This window comes from Lygodium microphyllum, chromosome 4 (assembly GCF_053477565.2).
Source record: "Lygodium microphyllum isolate KBCC chromosome 4, Lygodium_microphyllum_v1.1.10, whole genome shotgun sequence".
Taxonomy (NCBI): Eukaryota; Viridiplantae; Streptophyta; class Polypodiopsida; order Schizaeales; family Lygodiaceae; genus Lygodium; species Lygodium microphyllum.
The window spans coordinates 80,134,465-80,148,837 of NC_141138.1; the positions used below are offsets into that span (position 1 = coordinate 80,134,465).

Consider the following 14,373-nt stretch of genomic DNA (forward strand, 5'->3'; position numbering starts at 1 on the left):
TGGAACCAAGATGAGGGTGCTTGCTTCAACCCATAAAGAGCTTTCTACAAAGCGGAATACATTATCCCTCGGATTCCCTAAAGGAAAGCCCAATGGCTACTCCACATAGACTTCCTGCTCCAATAACCATTCAAGAAGGCACACCCATCTGATATATCGGCCAACATTGGTGAGCGGCTAGCGCGAGAAGCAATCAGTAAGATGTCAACCACGCAATAGGAGCATGGGTCTCTTCATAATCAATACCATGCTTTTGTCGAAACCCTTGCACAACAAGGCAAGTCTTGTGCTTATCTAAAGTCCCATCAGCTTTTAGCTTGGTCCTGAAAATACACTTTGTTCCAATGACTTTTTTGTGGATTGGACGATCCACCAATGTCGAAGTCTCATTTCGGTCAATACTCTCAAGCTCCTTCTCCATGGTCTCTCACCATTGAGGATACTGAAGAGTCTCCTGCCATGTATCTGACTCAGAATGCGCTATGTAATCGGTTGCAAACAACGACACAAATGAAGCCTAAGGAGCAAACCGGGTAAATCTTCTAGGTCCCTCTGGAGTGGAATCCCGTGGTAGAATCCTTGAATCCCGCATGATCTGTTGGTACCAACGAGGTAACGGGTCTCACGGCAAGGGCCTGGGAAATAAAGAATCTGTAGAAATATCAAGAGCGGAAAGTAGACCAAGCTCAGTAGGCACGATCTCCAATAATATGGAAGGAGGACTAGAATCTGAATCCGGTGCAGAGGATTGCACGATATGTCTCTCGTCAAAAACGACATCTCTCCTAACGATCACCTTGTTTGTCCGAGGATGGAACAAAGGATAGACTTTCACTTTCAAGGAATATCTAACAAAAATAAGGAGATCAAATTGGGGGAGTGAGCTTTCCTATCTTGTCATCAGACGTGTGTCTGTCTGTCTCTGTGTGTGTGTGTGTGTATGTGTAGACACGACACCCAAAGACTCAAGTGAAAAATGGCAGACCAAGAGCCAAAAAATGCCTCATATAGAGTCTTCTTAGGAAGAGCCGTATCCCAGCACTGGTTAAGGATATACACTGAAGTGTTAACCTCGACCCAAATGCGCTCAAAAAGCTCTGCTACGAACAACATAGAGCATGCCATTTCCATGATTATCTGGTTCCTACGCTTTATGATCCATCCTAAGAGGGAAAATTAGTAGAGTTGAGCTTATGAAAGAAGGTAATCCTATAGCTTATTCTTCAAGGATCTGAGACTGAGGGGCTTATGAGTCTCTTGTTATCACCTTTAAATTGCTCCTTGCTATCACCCTACCTTCTGAGACTGAGGAGCGGGGATCTGAGACTTGGATTTGGGTATGGTGCCTGGAGTCTTTGAGCGACACTCGTCGTCAAAATGACCAACCTTTTGACAATGTTGACAATACCTATTCTTTTTAGGGACATTTTGCCACCCTTGTTTGTGTTGTGACTGGGAATTTCTTTGGGATTCCCCGAATGGACTTTCTTTTTTATTTTGAGTGGAGGTTTGATTTTGTCTGCCCTTCCCTTGTTGTCCCTTCTAAGAATGAGCAACAAGAGCCCCCCTTTGAGCAAGAATTCATATGAAATTGATCGAACAACCGTGCGTAACGCAACAATTGACACTCAAATTCATAGAAAGTAGGCATGATAGGCTTTGAAACTATACCTTCCACAAAATTGAAGTATTTCTTGGGAAGTTTGTTCAAAAACAATGTGACGATCATGATAGGCTTTGAAACTATACCTTTCACAAAATTGAAGTATTTCTTGGAAAGTTTGTTCAGAAACAATGTGACTTGATCGTCAGAGGACTTGGGAGTTCCCATAGTCGAGAATTCGGCAAGAAGTCGTCGATACCCAACCAACTTGACTTTCAAGTCATCCCAGTCTATGATTTTAAAGAGTTGTAGCTCATGGTCAAGATTTATACGACGGGTCCTATCCCGAGCCGCATAGCGGTCAGTCAAGTATGCCTATCGTTCTAACGCTAAGTCAAAATGCTGAAGCTGAGAATGAACCTTAAGCAATAAGCCCTACGTCAACTCGACAATAACAGAGGCATTCCTAGCTTGCCATGAGTCGATAACCTCGTATGGAACAAGTGACGTATCAACTGATGTAGACAGCAATTGACAGCTTTAGTTGAGATATCCTCCATGAACGGGATATGGGCAACAAGCAGAAACACCTAAAATATGCAAGAACGAGATTGTGGACTGAATGGAGGACAATATACATATTTATAGAAAGTTTGGGCCCTCCAAAGTGGATTTGTGCTTTATGGGACACAGAAACTCTCTAGGATCGCGTTTCTTTTAAATAAACAAGGTTTCTTCATTAATTGAGCAAGTTTTGGGGCTGTTTAAGTAAAGCTAATGCAGTTTTAGCTCAACAAGGTCTTCCACAATATACTTGAAAGACCCTTTCTACTTGGTCTTTTATCAAAATCAAAGTCAAAAGAAGACTGCAATTTTATTTTCTTCGTCTTTTTTTTTTGTATTTTCCTAACGATGTGTCAGCCACAATATTCCTCTTGATCATGTTTTTTGATGTTGCACATCCTACTCAAGTATCATAAGGACTAACTCCCATCATGCCATGGTGTTCCCAGCGTGAGGATTGAGAAGTCTCGTGTAGAAGATACCATACTTTAAAGATGTAAATGTGACAAAAGAGTCACACCCATCTCATCCAATGAAACATGTTTGCCAAGGAATACAAGTTCATCCGATATCGACTCCATCTTTGTGACATGATTCTTCATGGTCAAGGGGATCTACAACAACAAAAAGTTATCATAGCTTCATCTCAAGAGTAATCTTGTGGGTAAATATCCAACCTAATAAAGAGCAAATAATCTAGGCTATGCCTTAGAGACATAGCAAATGTGTCGCACATTGACAAGAACCGAATCACGGCAACTCAAGAAGATGAACCACCTGACTCAAGAATTGAGTCGATCCTATAAGACTACCAAATCACTATAGACCCAATCTATGGATCCATTAAGGAATAGGGAGCATAGTTGAGAAAAACTTTGAAACGGGAACGAAAATTTTCAAACGAGGCAAAACGAGAATGGCATCACCACATCATCAAGGAAAGACGAGCATTATGTGATATCCTAGTTAAGAAGATTTAAAGACTTACTTTAAAAACTTAAATTTATCAATATGAAAAAACTTACAATTGAAAGTTGGAAGATATTAATGAAGCAATAAGCTAGAATGAGTTACAAGTCCTTTTTTTTTTTTTGGGGGGAGGGGGGGGGGGGGGGGGGGGGGGGGGGGGGGGGGGGGGGTATATATAGAAAAGGGAAGCACATTCTCCTCCTTGGCATACAACAATCTCTATTGCTTCTTTGTCGTGACTTTTGTACTCTTTTAGTTGTTTGATCTTTCATAATGTGAGTTTATGCACGATGGCCTAAAGCACTTTTTATATCCCCACGCAAACTTTTTAAGAAGATTTTGACCTTGTTTTGGTGTTTCGCTCCTTCCCAAATAACATATCAAGCCGTTTCACGTAACAATGGCGAGAAGTAGGAAGGGTGATAAAATCCTAGAGATCAAATGCACACAAAATACACTTAATCTTGTATGTATTCTTGACTTGTATGGTTATATGGCCCAATTCAAAACGTTGAGCTTCTCTTTCTCCTTGAATTGAAAAAGGACATACACTTGAATCAATGGTGCCATAACGGCCATCAACAAAACAGAGGACACGGATGGTAAGGAAATATAGAAAAGATGAAGAGAAAGTGGATGGGAGGGAGGCTATGTTGGAAATGCAATCCTAGGTTAAATGCAAGAAGATTTCCATATTTGGATAGACCAAAGGTCATCCATTGCCTTAAGGTTTCAGGGGCTAGATGGCTAGCCCAATTATGGGAAACTTCCAATTAAGCGCATAGTGACGTGAACAATAGACCTCCGGGGAAGGGAAGATACAAAGGCTCCCACCTAGTTTGTAACTACGTTAGATATGCTCAATGCCCCATCCTCGTAAGGACCAATGATCCATGGTGCTCTAAGTTATAAGGTCCCCCATTATGACGAGAAGCCACATATAAACACAGACATTGGGTGGGTCTTGACTTGTATATCAAATGAGGTCTATGTGACTAGATGGCAAAAAGGCAAATGAGGTCTATGTGACTAGATGGCAAAAAGGTGACCTTTGTGGATTTAGCCTTTGGGTTAGATAGAGTAGTTATACTGGTAGCAACTTGAGACGCAATGCATCAAGTTACAAGGTGTGGGAATTATCAAGGACCCCTATTTTGGGGTTCGAGAGTTGCAAAAGTGGCCCCTGGCTAGGGGGTCTCAAACAAGCCTCCCTAACAGGGATTCGAGGACAATGCCCCCACCTAACGATGTCGTGATGTTATAAGGACACAGTGTCAAAAAGTATGGAATGCATCATCATCCGACTTCTCTATTGATCTAGAGAGTCAATGTGATTTGAGCCATTAGTACTAGTGTGAGTTGCATGGATTATCCAAAAATACTAGATTTTTGGATAATTTTAGTCTATTTTTTATATTATTTATTGTAAAAATCCGAAAAAGTTAAAAAAAGCTTCTAGATTAGGATGCAATGCAAAAAGCTAGTTGCTTTTTCAGCCAATTGAGAGATTTTTCATAAAAAAGACAGATTGACGAAATCGCGCGCATCGCAATCGCTGTAAACAAGCTGAAAACTGCAGATTGAACTGAAGGAAGGAGTAATCTGGGAGATCCGTGACCGGGTGTCCTAGTGTTTTACCCCCCTTTCGGAGCCATCAGATTTGGGTTCTGGACAACAGAGAAAGAGCTCATTTTTTTTATCCACGTTTTTTGTCTACGAAGGAGCTCCAAGAGAGCTAAGGCCTGAAGATTGCTTCTGAGTAGTGCAAAGATTCCAGATTCTTTCAATACATATTGATTCAATTCATTGTGATTTGTTTTTATCGTGTTTACCACTTGGGTATTCTCTATCTTCTCTTCCATCTCCTATCTCTACTTCCTTCTACTTATGATCCCCGGTGGATTCAACCTTTCGACAAAAACCCCTCCGACATTGGTGAACCCGACGTGAAAGGTCGTCACAGAAAAAGGAAAGATAATATGGGAGAACCTTCGAATATAATCTCCAGTGATGTTTTGCAACAATTGGTGCAAAATATAAATATGCTTATGCAAGTACAACAACAACAACAGGTGATGCAAGCTTCAGCTCAAACAAATAGTGTTGTGATGAATGCTTTGCAAGCAGTTGAGCGTGAGGTGAAGTTATTCAATGGCAGGAATGTATCTGCATATGTGCATACCTATGCTCAGAAGATGAAATTCTTTGGAGTGGCTCAATCTGCATGGAGCCGGTATTTTGTACGTATTACTGTTCATGAACTGAAAGCACGGATTACTAAATTATACTTGCAGAATGCACACTGGGTAGCCTTCAAGAAGACACTCAGGGAAGAATTTTACATTGAGGACACCAGTTTGATTACGCGCAAGACTTTTCAGGAGGGGATTATACAACCCAATAAGAATCTTGTGGCTACAGAATTGTTAAGAGAATTTGAAAGTCGATTTGAGCAGTTGGATCTTCTAGACAGCAAGCTCTTGCAAGTCAGAAAATTGAATTGTTTCTACAGGCAGCTGATCATCAAGCTTCAAAAGAAGCTTGATGATTTGTTGCACGATCAGACTACAGAGACAGGTTTAAAAACAGAGTGGAGACATGTCAAGGAAGTTGTTACTGCACTTATGAAGAAGCATAGAAAAAGAGAAAGATTGCATGTCTCTAGCTTGCCCACTGTTACGGGCAAGACAGTTGATGTATCCAGTAAGCCACCTACTTCTGTAGCTAACCCTATGACTGTACCTGCTATTGTTCCCTCTGTTAGGGAAGATGTCTTGGATGAATTGGTCAAAGGGATGCGGAATCCTTAATTGAAGGTTGCAAAATTGGATGAAAAAGAACAAGAGGAAAGGGGACGGGCAACAACCCCTAAACCTGGAAAAAGATGTATGTGATGTGACAGTTTGCAGCACGAGAGAAAGGATTGTACTGCCTATCAGGAGGCCTTGGTACGACAGCTTATCTTTTGAAAAGATGGCAAGATCCATGTACAAGAAACGGGATTGCCTCTTGCTTTGAATTTTGGAAAGGGAGAAATGCAGAAGTTGTTGGAAGACTTGGCTGTCTGAAATGCTTATGCGGCGGTACATGCTTCTACTTTTAGTCTACAATTGGATAGAATGAATGGCCAAGTGATGGTTGGTCCAAAAGCTGAAATATGGACACATGCTTTACACACAGCTGAAAAGAGAAAGGTCACTGATAGTGAAATGTCTCATGCAGGGCAAGACATTCGTGGCATAACTGGTTGGGAATCACCGGCAGATACATATTCAGTGTATGCATATTTAACAAAGGTACAAAGCACGGATGTACTTGTGGAAGAAAAACAAAAAAGAGATGAAGATATTGCAAGGACATCTAAAAGAATGACAAGAAAAAGTGTGGATCAACCTAAAGCTGCAAATCAGCCACCTCCCGAGCATGTTATGGAAGAGATCAGTCAAAAGCAAAAACAGGATAACAAACAAGAGGGCAAAAAGAAGGACAAGCAGCCAAGATATAAGTTACAATCTGACATTGAGACAACCACAGATCTTAAGAAGGTTCTTGAAGAACAGATCTTAAACAATCGGGTGGAATTTACCTTGAGAGAGGTGCTTGGCATTGCCAAGTGAGAATTTCATGATGAGATCATTGACATAATTAAAAGGAAGCGTCAGTTTCTTGGTGATACCACTAGTGCATTGCTGCAATTTGAAGAGGAAACTGGTTTGTTGGGTGTTCGGACTGAATATGAGCATGAAGTAAGTACTGGATTATCTATGCAAGATGCTACTAATCAGTGGACAGCATGTGAAAAAGAGAAGAAAGTGACTGAAAATGCATTGTCTTATAGCAATGTGCATGGTGAAGTAAGGCAAATGCAACAATATGGAGAAGAGACTCTAGGATTTATTCCTCGAAGTCACTACACAAGAAATCATTGGGCTAGAGCTACCACTGAAATGGTAGTGAAAATAGGGAAGCGTGAAACTCCTTGTGTTGCTTAACTTGACCATGGGTCTAAGATAAATGTCATTGAGCGGGGATTGTATGAAAATGGTGCATGGCCTGTGAACACTAATCATGGTTGGCGTATGAGGGCTGCAAATAATTCTTCAGCGGAGCTCTATGTTGCATGTCCTAATGTAAAAGAGACAATTGGTGATGTACAGGAAGAGCAACACTTCTTTGTGCAAGATAATTCCTCATATGCAATGATTTTGGAACAGCCCTATATTACAGAAGTGCATATGGAAACAAAGGTACTTGTTGTTGGTTCTGCTTATGCAACAGTCAAAAGCAAAGATGACAGGAAAGCAGTCCAATTTCTTACTGTTTGTGTTAATCATCTTAGAAATCATGATACGCTTCGAGAGTATCCTTTAGTTCCAAATGCAAGGGAATTCAAAGACCTGGATTTTCATTAAGCACTGCTGTAATGCGGGGCTACAATAGTGTTGTTCAGAGGGTGTACTTGCCTCTTGATGAAATGAAGCATGTATTTACCATTGGTAATTCTCAGTTTACAGCAAACAATTCATGTTGGTTTAAGCCTATGGAAGCTATGTGTAGGGCTGAATGCATATCTATGAAACGGGCTATTAAGAAATTGAGAGCATTGGGGCGGTTAGCTGAAAATGATGGCATTTCAGGCATCTTTTATGGGCTGAATATTACTGACACTATGGCTGAAATTTCAGCAACTATACATGCAGAAAATGAGGCTGAAAACAGTGTTGTCAGTATGTTCTTTGGATATGTATGATGTTATAACATTGTTTGCTCAACAAGAAGGATTACAATGGGTTGAAGCACTTGTGGAGACAAAGTATAAGACAGTTGACAAAAAGGTGAAACCAATTGTTTTGCCACTTCCACCAGAGAGTGAAGGTTTATATGAAAAAGTGTCAAGACAGCCAAGCTTACGAGATCCTAAAGATATAGGTTATCAATTTACATCTGAAACATTACAGGAATTGAAAGTTGATGCAGAAGGGTTTCTTTTGCCTGCTGAGAGAGACTGTTTTATGCAGATGTTGGCTAGACATGGAAAGGCATTTGCATTTTTCAACCAAGTGAAATAGGTTGTGTGGATCCAAATGTTGTCTCTCCTATGGTCATATTCACTGTGCCACATGTACCATGGAACTTGAGGCCTATTCCAGTGCCTAAAACTTACTTGCCAAAGCTGATGGATTTGCTAAATGAAAAGATTCGGATGAAGATCTTGGAGCCTTCTTCAGCCCCGTACTCAAATCGTTGGTTTACTGTGCCCAAAAAGAATGGGGCTTTGAGATTTATTCAAGACATGCAACCGGTCAATAAAGTGACCATAAGAAATGTGGGTGCAGGTCCTGTGGTTAATGAATTTGCAAAGGCTTTTGCAGGCAGAGCGATCTATTCTCTAGGTGATCTTTACTCGAGTTATGATCACTTTCAGCTTGCAATTGAAAGCAAGGATATCACAACCATGAAGACTCCTTTGAGGTTAGTACGAATGTGTACTCTTCCACGGGGTGGAACAAACTCAGTGGCACACATGACAAATGCTATGAATAGGGTACTCAGGGATTTTATACCACAATTGACTATGCCCTTCTTGGATGATGTTCCAATCAAGGGTGTGCAGTGGATGAAAAGAATGAAGAGATGGATGCACATGGATGCAGACAGTTTGTTGCAGATCATATTGTGGATTGTGAGAGGATTTTGATACGTCTAGAAGATGTGCATTTAACTCTTTCTGGACAAAAGTCTATCTTTGGAGTTGAGGAGGTTTTGATTGTTGGGCATATGTGTGGGCCTTATGGACGAAGGCCATCACCAACAAAAATAGATGGGATTAATAGAATGCGAGATATATACACGAATGTATCAGAGGTGCGTAGATTCTTGGGTGCATATGTGTTCTATTTGATATGGATTCCTCACTTGGCACATGTAGCAGATGCTCTTTATCAGCTTCTAAGAAAATGTCAAAAATTTCATTTAAAAAGAAAGCATCAGAAAGCAATGAAGAAATTGAAGCAACTCTTAAAATCTGCTCCAACGTTGAGAAAGGCTGACTATTCACATGGAAAGCCTATCATTATTACTGTTGATACAAGCCCAATTGAGATTGGATGGGCCATTGGGCAAGATGATGAGGAAGGGCAAAGATATGTAATACACTTTGGTGCAAAAGTATTGATTGAACGATAGAGAAGATATCCACAGGTAAAAAGAGAATTATGGAGAATTGTAACAGTCCTTAAATGTGATAAGGAGTATTTTATGGGTGCTCATGTAGTCATTGAGACTCATTGTTTGCCGATATTGGGTATGATTACTAGTTGTGCTACCCCGGACATTCTATGCTCCGGTAGATTGCATACATTAAATCTTTGAACCCTGAATTTCAGCATATTGCAAGAAGAGATAACCCAGTGGCAGACATGTTATCTCGAGCACGCTATGAGAATGAAGATGGAATGATAAATGAGGAGGAAGAATATGACTTTTTTATGGCTGAAAATGATGTTGCAAGAGTGAATTTAGCAATGCAAGGTATTGCTACAGCATTAACAGAAGCTTGGACAACAAAGAGAAGACACTTTAGGTGTTTTGTATCTTGTATAGAAGTATTTCTGAAAGACAAATATGCAGGAGAGTGACTGAGAATTGGTCAATATCTCGATACATTAACAAAGAGAGATGAATGGTCAAATGAGGAGTTTAAGAAGATCAAGACGAAAGCCTATGGATTTTTTTTAAAAGATGGATACTTATGAAAACATGCTAAAAAGAAACAAGATATGCCATTGCGAGTTTTGGGTGACAGAGCTTCACAAGTAAAAGTAATGCAAGAATTTCATGAAAGCTTGTGGGCTGGTCATAGAGGTGTTTGGGGTACTTTTACAAAGATCAAAGAAAGATATTGGTGGCAGGGTATATATAAGGATGTTGCTCACTTTGTGGAAACATGTACGACATGTCAAATGTATTCAACTGTGAGACATCAAGATGAATTGCAACCCACGTATCCATTGTCTCTTCATTTTAAGTGGGTGGTGGATTTGGTCACAATGCCTACAGGTCTTTGGCAAATGAGGTATCTTGTGCTTGCTCGTGAAGACTTGACTAATCAAGTAGAAGGGAGAGCTCTACATACTAAGACGACAAATGCCGTATGTATTTTTCTCTTAGAAGAGATCTTTTGTCGATATGCTTGTGTGGGAAAAATTAAAACAGATAGGGGTGAGTTGGATGCAAATGAAGCTCATGATTTCTTTGCACGGTTAGGGATAAAGCTTACTTTAACTTCAGCCTATAACCCTGAAGGAAATGGCAAAAGTGAAAGAGGTCATCCACCTATTGTGAAGGCATTGGCAAAAGCATGTGGAGAGAAGATAAAAGAGTGGCCACGATTGCTCCCTTATGCTTTGTGGGCTGACAGAACAACTCATAGTGCTGTTACAATATATATGCCTGCAAAATTTATGTATGGTCAAAAACCTATCATGCCGATAGAAGAGATGACAATCACATGGAGTATATTACCTTGGAAGGAGGAGTTGAATCGAGAGGAGTAGTTGGCCTTACGCATTAGACAGTTGGAAAGAAAGTCATAAGGCATAGAGGCAACAATTGCAAAGTTAAGGGCACCAAGGATACAGAATAAGAAACGGTTTGACAAAAGACATAGACTAAGACCAAGAACCATACAAGATGGGGATTGGGTATTGGTTTATGATAGCAGTTTAGATAACCAGCATAGTGCCATGCGTAAAGTTTCCAAAAGATGGTTTGAACCCTATGTGGTAAGAAAGGTGTTTGATAATGCTACTTATGCATTAAATGAGCTAGATAGGACAGTCATCAAACTTTCGGTAGCAGTGAAAAGAATCAAATTATTCAAAAGGCGGGAATCTACTACCTATGAGTTGCCAAAATTGGAAGAAAATAGTGGTCCTGATACAGGGGCTATCCAAGAAGATATGGAAGATGAAGAAGTAAAGGATATGATTGCAGAGGATGAGGAGGACTCAGAATCTGGTGACAACTAGGATTTTGACACATACCAGAGGATGTGCAGGTTCAAAGGAGGTGGATGTCGTGATGTTATGAGGACACAGTGTGAAAAAGTATGGAATGCATCATCATCCGACTTCTTTATTGATCTAGAGAGTCAATGTGATCTAGGCCATTAGTACTAGTGTGAGTTGCATGGATTATCCGAAAATACTAGATTTTTGGATAATTTTAGTCCATTTTTTATATTATTTATTGTAAAAATCTAAAAATTTAAAAAAAAAAGCTTCTAAATTAGGATGGCATGCAAAAAGCTAGTTGCTTTTTTAGCCAATTATGAGATTTTTCATAAAAAAGACAGATTGATCGTAATCGCTGTAAACAGGCTAAAAACTACAGATTGAACTGAATGAAGGAGTGATCTGGGAGATCTGTGAGCAGGCATTCTGCAGTTTTACCCCCCTTACGGAGCCAACAGAGCCATCAGATTTGGGTTCCGGAGAGCAGAGAAAGAGCTGATTTTTCTGATCCACGTTTTTGGTCTACGAAGGAGCTCCAGGAGAACTAATGCTTGGAGATTGCTTCTGAGTAGTGCAAAGATTCCAGGTTCTTTCAATACATATTGGTTTAATTAATTGTGATTTGTTTTTGTCGTGTTTACCACTTGGATATTCTCTATCTTCTCTTCCATCTCCTATCTCTACTTCCTTCTACTTATGATCCCCGATGGATTCGACCTTTCGACAAAAACCCCTCCGACAACGGTAAAGGGAATATTTCCTAGCAAACTAGGGACGGTTCATAATATGGTCGGACATGCCGACCAAACTACCTTTCCAAGCTATAAAAGAAAGACCCCTCTAAAGCCATTGTCAATCTATCTTTCACCAATCAAAGTTCTTCTAGCTACCCTTAAGCTCTTCACTTATCATCTATCTGGATCGCCATCTAAGCTTCACAATGGAAGCGTATGGATAGACAAAGCCATCTTTGTATCAGTTCGTTTGAAATTAAAGTAGTCTGCTCTTCTCATATTTGCTATGTATTCTCAACTCTTTGCTAAGATTCTATCTGTTGTGCCGTGTAATTTCTACAAGCTAGTCACAGACCACATCTCAATCCACATCATGATCTATGGGGTCTTTGCATCAATCCTTGTGATCATTGCAATCTTGGCAGCCTTCACAATGATCCTCGCAATCACGGCACTTGAACTGCCCATCTTTATTGTCTTAGTCATCATGTATAATGTTGCCACTCCTCACGGAGTCTTGGGGAGGCCCTCTCCATCCAATCTTGTTGATGGTACCAGTCTGCCATGCATATCCTTCAGAAAACCTACCAAAAAGCAAGGAAATATGTCACATTTTGATGGGAATTCGGAGATGCCACTCTGGCCACTGCTGTGTTTGACTTCAGCTGCCTCAAGAGAATAAAGACGACCTGTTCCTGCTCCAAAATCTGTGTTTTCATGTCAAGTGACCCTGTTGGATGATGGTGACCTGCTGGACGGATGAAAGGGCAGCTAGGAAGGCTGTATCAGCTTGTGTTTTGATGAGGAAGGCCTGCAGTAAGCTGTGTTTTGGGGAGAAAACCTGCAGAATAGTGAAATGACCTCGCCTGTTGTTATTGAAGAATATATGTGTTTTGACGATGTCAAGGACTGAGGACAGCTGGAAAGGGGTCCAAAACAGACTGTCTAGCATCAAGGTACCAAACGCAGCAGATTAGAGGGAAAATGCTGCAGTAGAGAGCTCTTCAACACTCGTCTTTGGCAATGATACCATTGCAATGGAAGCAAGAACACGGAGAGAAGAGAACAGCTGACGAAAATGCAAAAGAAACAGAAGGAAAACAATGATTGAACACATACAAAGCTGCACACAACCAGCACCTGCATGCTGCGGAGGTGCATCAGTGAGGGTGCCAGATTGATAGCAGAAGAGGGGAATCTGATTGAGGAAGATGAGAGAGTGACTAGCTAGAATGATGTGATCGATGAATGTATGGAGGCATGGGCTGAGCTGCCTAAAAATAGCCATAGGAGGCTAGAACAGGCTGACCAGATGTGTGCCAAGAGATAATGCCTAAAAGTGGCTGCCCTTATGATCACAAATGCCACCCATCTGCCCACATGGCTAAAATGGGAGACAATCCATGAGAAGATTAGTGTGCAGTGTGAACAGGCTAAGTGAACTGGTGGATGAAATGGAGAAGAAACCCTAACCTCCACCTAAGGTGCCTGAAATAGAGAAGACTGACACACAAGAATGATTGACAAACAGTGACAGTGATGGAGCTCCCAGTGTCCTTCCTTGTCTGACTCAAATTGACGCTCACAAGCAAGAGACATGCACCAGAAAAGCCGCTAAATTACATGTCCAGTAAGATCTCTAAGATATGCACTATGTCATTTGCCGGAGGTGTAGCTTGAAATTGGAACAGTTTAGTTTCTTACAACTGCAGGAGATGTAAACAGAAGAAGTCTCCACTAGTCACTTGGGACGTCTAGTTTGCCATACAATGCTATTTTACTTTCTGCACCACTACTAAATGATCAAATCCTAGTAGAAGCAAAAGCCATCTACCAATTCTCCCCATACCACAAGGCTTGTTCATTCACTAGATACAATAGAGCTCAGTGGTGGTCAACAAAAAAAGGTAACTAGGATGGCCACATTAAACTTCTTAATGGCATAAACTATCCTCAATCCCTCTCTTTCACTTGTGGAGTAATCCATTTCCGCATGTAGCAAAGCTCACAGGAAAATCAAGAATATGCATTTGCGTTGACACAACACCTCCCAATGGCTATCTTGGATATGTCAATATATACGTGGAAATTGAGAATCCAATCTGAGGCTTCTAGAATTGCTGCAAAGATTAGAAGCTTCTTTAGCTTTTCATAAGCTTGTTGGCACTCTTCAGTCCACACATACACTATAAGCAGCTTCTACAAGGGTCTAGCAATTTCAGCAAAGTTTCAAGACAAATAGCACATAGTCAACAAGAACTCACAAGGAAAGAGAACAAAAGAAAAACACTACTAAAAATATAAATAGTGTGAAAGCATCAGATGATAAAGCATACCCACTCAGTAAACAAACCCAAAAAATCTTGTGATGAAACAAAACAAACTAATGCAAGTGCTAACAAACAACTTTGATTCTATTGGTAGGTCACAAGGAGGATCAATGGAATGTGATACTTAGTAACTTCAAGTCCCTTGTAGATCATTGATC

General features: G+C 40.5%; 1 protein-coding gene across 2 annotated transcripts in view; it reads right to left on the minus strand.

The window, feature by feature from the left end:
• LST8-1 (Transducin/WD40 repeat-like superfamily protein) overlaps positions 1 to 14,373 on the minus strand; it is a 109,361-nt gene that overhangs the window by 43,748 nt on the left and 51,240 nt on the right. The window lies entirely within an intron of this gene.